The following is a 6369-nucleotide window of genomic DNA, read 5'->3' as shown; positions in this document are numbered from 1 at the left end:
CACTTGCACGTTAATTTTACAAGCAGGCTGTTCCGTTGATCAAATCAACTGGAACCCTCGTCGTCGTAACCGACGGAATGCCAGTTTATAAAGAACAGTAGAGAAATGAACATTGAATTATTAAATAGTATAAGAAAGATAAACAGAAAGAGATGGAGAATGGGAAATAAGAAGAGAAGATGAGAAAATTAAGGAGAATAAGAGAGGGAAAACTTGGAAAAGTAAACGGAAGAGATGAAAGAAAAGTGAATGAGAACCACAGAAACGAAAAATTCAAACGAATGAGAAAGGGAGTGAACGAAGAAATTTGTTGGAAGGAAGAGAATAAAATAAAAATAAAATTAGAAACCTAGAGATGGAAAGAAGGGAGAGAAATTATCTCGGTACATTCGAGTTCATTCGAGATAAGTCATGAGTTTTACATGCGATAAAAAGCAAAAAAAAAAAAAAGAAAAAGATGGTGAGGTTCTCTATATCATTCTGTGTATCGTAGCCCTCAACCACCGTTGACAAATTGCATTCATTTGCAAGATTTTAGTCTCAGTCTGCTAGGCGCCAATCTGAAGCAAGACGTAACAGATTTTCAGTTGAGTAAACTGGTGCAACCAGGTATATAATGAAGTGCCTTGCTCAAAGAGACGCATGCTACTAGGTCCGAGCTGGGAATCGAGCTTTGATTGTGATTTCAACAGCATAATTTCTACTAAAGTGACAACATCCTTCTCTCTCTCTTTCTCTCTCTTTCCCTCTCTCTCTTTCTCTCTCTTTCCCCTCTCACACACACTCTCTCTCTCTCTCTCTCTCTCTCTCTCTCTCTCTCTCTCACTTCCTCATTCTCAGACAAAAAGCAACGCCTCAAAACTTAAAACTTTAGGTTCTTCACTCCACTCACAAACTAAACTTACAGACAATAATATGGTGCGGTTACATTTTCTACTTGCTACTAGTAGTAGACGTCTCCTTTTATTATTATTATTATTAGTATTATTATTATTATTATTTTGGTTTGGCTCAGGCTCGGTCTTATTCCTGGTAGGATTTATATGGGTAGCAGGTTACCCATATAAATATGGGTAACCTTAGGTTATCCACAAGTTTTCAGCAGTCTTTCAAATGCTTAGAACCCTCCTTATAATCTTTGCTGTCCCTAAGAGACAAAGTTTCTGTAGGAATTTTATAATTATTATTATTATTATTATTATTATTATTATTATTATTATTATTATTATTATTATTATTATTATGTTGTAACAGTTCTACTGGGCACTCTATTCCAATATCTTTGTATTCCTCTTGATGTCTTCTGATATTGTCCCCAAGAACCCAACAATAATTGGCACTATCTTCACCTTTTTCATTTTCCATAGTCGGGCTATTCCGTACTTAAGAGGGTTGTATTTACCTATTTTTTCGCCTTCCCTCTTGACTATCCGCAGGTCAAAAGGGCATGCAACATCAACTATATAACGCGTGTGGTGCGTCTTGTCAACCAGCACTTGGTCCGATTTATTATGCTGTAGCACCTAATCTGTTTGGATTGGGAAATCTCAGAGGATTTTACTAGTCTCCGACTCCGCCACTCTCTGCGGTTTGTGCTCATACCACGTCTCGCCTCTCTCTAGCCCCCACTTTTCGCAGTTTCCAATGTAGCACTTTCGCTACCTGATCGTGTCGCCACAACTTGTAATGGTTTTGGGCAAGTCTAGGACATCCGTTCGTGATATGGGCAATAGTTTCATCCACTCTATTACAGATGCGGCACAGCTAAGACACTTGCTCATTCCTAAGGTTGACCCTCCAGTTCGTGGTAAAAGCTTGGTCTTGCACTGTCAGTATAGCGCTCTCGGTCTCTCTCTCTTTTTTTTTTTTAGTGTTCCTTTTTTCAGCCAATCCCATTTGTGTTTTCCAGCAACTTCTGTTGTGGCTACATGGAATTGATTGCGTAGTCCTTTGTTGCGTAATTATTTTTCATATCCTTTTTGTACTTCTTCCTTTGTTTTTCCTTTTTTTCTCTACTTTCAATACTTCCTCATTCCTAACTGACACTAGCAAAGTTTCATTACTTTGGGCTAGGTGTCTCATTAAGCTTTCGAGTTCGATACATACACAGTCTTCCACACTTATCAGTCCTCTTCTTCCATTTGCTCTCTTCATATATAGACGATCAGTGTCTACACGTGGATGATGGGCTTCATGCATCGTTAGGAGCTTTCTTGACTTCTTGTTCATCTCCATTAGTCCCTCCTCTGTCCACTTCAGGATTCCAGCGTCATACCGAAATACTGCGACTGCTCACGAGTTTATTGCCGAAATTATGTTTCTGGCATTCAGCTTTGAAACCAATATTTTTCTCACTCGCCGCAGGTACTCTCTTTTTGTCCTTTCCTTCATGTCATTGTGTTTAATTCCATCTGCTTCAAGTGTTCCCAGGTATTTGTAGCTGGATTGAGGTTGAATTGCCTTCGTCATTTCACCACTTGGCAACCTTGTGCCCTCTGTCCTGACAAGCTTTCCTCGTCAAATCACCATCGTAGCACATTTTGACAGCCCAAACTCCATCTTAATATCATTGGAGAAAATCCGCGCAGACTAGACTAGGCTGTCCAGTTCTACCTCACTTTTGTGAATAACTTCAAGTCGTCAGTTTTCCCTTACCTCTTCCCAGATCATACCCCAACTTTGTTTTCTGTAGTATTTCACTCAAGGAGATCATTCCCAGCACAAAGACCAGTGGGGACACAATTATTATTATTCACTCTGCGGGGCTCACATTGAGCCTATTGGAACTTATCTTTGTATTAATCGGAATCTCACAGATCTTCCTTCGATTATTGGAATACTACGCTAGCCAGGATCCTAGATGATGCGTTGATGGAGCAGTTGCCAGGATTATAATTATCTCCTCAATCAATCAATCAATATATATATATCCGGTCTTCCCTGTGTAGATTTCTTTGTCTTGGATTCGTACTTGCATTATATTTAATTTAATTTAAAACTGTTTTCATGAACGAAAATCTTAACTGCATATCTTATCATCTTCTCCAAGTACCGAAGATTTTATCATTTTCTAATACTCTCTGACGAATTCTTAAGTGAAAGAAATAGAGCTGGTCCTTGTAAAAGTCATTATGTAAGATTATAGTTAAGTGTGTGTGTGTGTGTGTGTGCATCTCTCTCTCTCTCTCTCTCTCTCTCTATATATATATATATGTATGTGTGTGTGTGCGTGTTTGTGTGTAGAGGATTGATACATAGGGAGAGGGGGGAAAGAGACATGCATGTGTACATTTACATATCATACACGCCCAAATAAAGTATATGATACATTAACAACAATTATATTCCTCTTACTGCGTTATCTGAAAATAAATTCCTTACTCAACATTTACAGTCTTCATCAATATATAAATTTATAACGTCACATCTTGATAAAGGAGATTGACTATATCAAGGAACTGAAATACTCTGAACGCAGTGGTTTATCTATTCGGTACTGATTTGCAAAAGTTCCGGTAAAGACTGATTAGTTGCTTGGGAAAGCAGCGGTTAATTGATTTGATAGCGTTCATTTCTAATTTTGTATCCTGTAAGTGCTAGTTTTAGTATGGACACAAATTTGAAATAACTCAAATCACACCAACTAACATTATGAATGAATCTCAGTCCATTATGAATCATAGGGGCATTCATTGAAGCTTTCGTATGGCTAACCTTTTGCCTGTCCTGTGTATCATATGTGATACATAGGACATATTTCACTGGCAACCATGCATCCTATATGATAAACATTCCCAATCTCTTAGATGTTCGGTGAACCAGTCGGCCAGCCGGCGGCTCGTCTGACTTACATATAGTTTATTACAGAGATTGCATCTAATGCAATATATAAGGGTAGAAGAGGTACAGGAGAAGGGGTTTGTGATGTGGAGAGTATGCTGATTGGAACCAGTGAGGGAGGTGGTGTTGGTGTGGTAGCAGGATCTGGAGCACGGGAAGGATTCTGGGTGGGGCTGGGAGGAAGAGAAGGTGCTACGGACCAGTAGGTCACGTAGGTTTCGGGCGTATTTAAAGGAGGACAAGGGTGGGTTGGGGAAAATGGGGCAGGTAGTGGGATCAAGCTGGAGACGACGGAAGGCCCGTAGGATGCTCCGACGAAAGGGTAGGGTTGCGGTATGGAAAAGGAGGGGAAGGGGTGCGGTTAGTGGATTGGTGTGGGGAAGGAGAGAGGGCGGTGCTGCGGTCGATTCGACGAGCGCGGGCAAGGGCGGTTTGGATAAGGGTTGAGGGGGTATCCTCGATGCATGAACAGGCGGGCAAGGTACTGGAACTGGGTCTCGAAATTCTGGTCCTGGCTACACAAGCGTCGGAGGCGGATGAACTGAGAGTAGGGGATGGCCCGTTTGGTGTGGGAGGTATGGGAGGAGGAGAAGTTGAGTTAGAGGTGGGAATCTGTGGGTTTGAAGAAGGCGGAGGTGGTGAGAGAGTGGGAGGGGAGGTTACTGGTAAGAGAGATCTCTAGGAGATTAACCGAGGTGTTAGAGATGATAGAGGTAAATTAGTGAGAGGGATGGAAGTTAGAGAGGAAAGAGTTGAAGTGACAGAGCTGTTCGTGGGAGAGGAAGGTGGCGCCTATACAGTCGTCTATGTAGCGACTGTATAGCTCTGGGGCCGGCCCGGAGAATTGGGATAATACTTGGGCCTCAATGTGACCAACAAATAGGTTGGCGAAAATGGGGCCCATTCTCGTTCCCATCGCGACCCCAGGCCAACTGTTGGTAGATCTCCCCGGCGAACGTAAAGCAGTTGAGGGTGAGGACGAGCTCTGCCAGACGAAGGGTGGAGGTGCTGGGTGTGGGGTCAGGGCGACGGTCAAGGAAGTATTGGAGGGCTAAGAGACTGTTGTTGTGGGGAATCACCGTGTGCAGGGATTTGATGTCCAAGGTGAAGAGGTGTGAGGGGCCGGGATGGAAGGAAAAAGAATTGAAGAAGCGAAGGGCGTGATTGGCGTGGTGTATGTGAGATGGGAGGGCAGCAACTAAAGGGGACAAGATGCGGTTGAGGTATTTTGAAATGAGTTTGGTGGGGCAATTGCAGGCGGAAACAATGGAGCGGCCAGGGTTGTCGGGTTTATGTATTTTGGGAAGGAAATAGATGGTGGATGTACGGGGTGTTCGGACGATGATGCTGGTGGTGGTGAGGGAGGGCAGAAGAGGAGACGAGGTCATGGATGGTGGAGGACACGCGCTGTTGGTAGGAAGAGGTGGAGTCGGAGGGGAAGAGGGGATTTTGAAGGTGGCTGAGCGCTTCCTCCCTGTATAGGTCCGCAACCAACCTTTGTCTAGGCTACTGAACTGGCCTGGAGGCGGCGTCCAGTTGGATGGGCGGCGCACCAGCTTCGAGAAGCAATCCCTATTGTCGTGAAACTGTGTAGACGTGTGGAAAAAACGCGCATAGTTTGATGCGGCACAACGACTTTTTCTCAAGTCTGATCTGGTGGTAAATAACAGCAACAGCACCCTTTTAAAGTTTATTTTCAATTTTCCACTTAGTCGACGAAATTCTAAAGCAATAAATGCCATGCTGACTTTACGTATAGCCCAATCTATCGAAAACCTACCTTTTTATATCACTCTCAAGTCGACTTCCGTTTGTACGCAACCTAGACACTTCATACCAAATCTGTGTCAACTCCATAAACAGAAACCTCGAAAATGTTTTCCAGTAAGGTCATACTAATATTTTTTTGCATTCAATAGCAAATAGCTAAATCAGTAAGTCAATAAACAAACACAGTCACTGAATATACCAAGAATGCATCGTCACACTTCCCATCTTCCCTTAAATAAGAACTGCACGCAATTAGAAACCTCGCTCAGGCGGCGAGCTGGCAGAATCGTCAGCGCGCCGGGCGAAATGCTTAGCGGCATTTCGTCCGTCTTTGCTTTCTGAGTTCAAATTCCGCCGAGGTCGACTTTGCCTGTCGTCCTGTCGGGGTCGATAAAATAAGTACCAGTTGAACACTGGGGTCGATGTAATCGACTTACCTCTGCCCCGAATTTGTTGGCCTTCTGCCAAAATTTGAAATCAATTAAAAACGTCGCTACTGCTTAAATGCTAAATCTCACAATCACTAGAATTATCTCCCGATGAACACATATCCTCAACACAGCAAACATTGCATCTCAAATGCCGGCCTTCCCTTTCAGATCCAGAGAATACGTCATTCCTTAATATCCTACTACGTCCGTTACTTATATAATGTGGCTGCGGCCATATTTAATCAAGTTCCTTTACTTAGTTTCCCTAAAGACTCCCGGCTTGCAGTTTGGTTCTATCGCGTTTGCGCTGGCGTCTCTCACACGAGAA

This window comes from Octopus bimaculoides, chromosome 1, assembly GCF_046866305.1.
Source record: "Octopus bimaculoides isolate indiv1 chromosome 1, ASM4686630v1, whole genome shotgun sequence".
Classification (NCBI taxonomy): domain Eukaryota; kingdom Metazoa; phylum Mollusca; class Cephalopoda; order Octopoda; family Octopodidae; genus Octopus; species Octopus bimaculoides.
Note: the sequence above shows the minus strand (reverse complement) of the source record.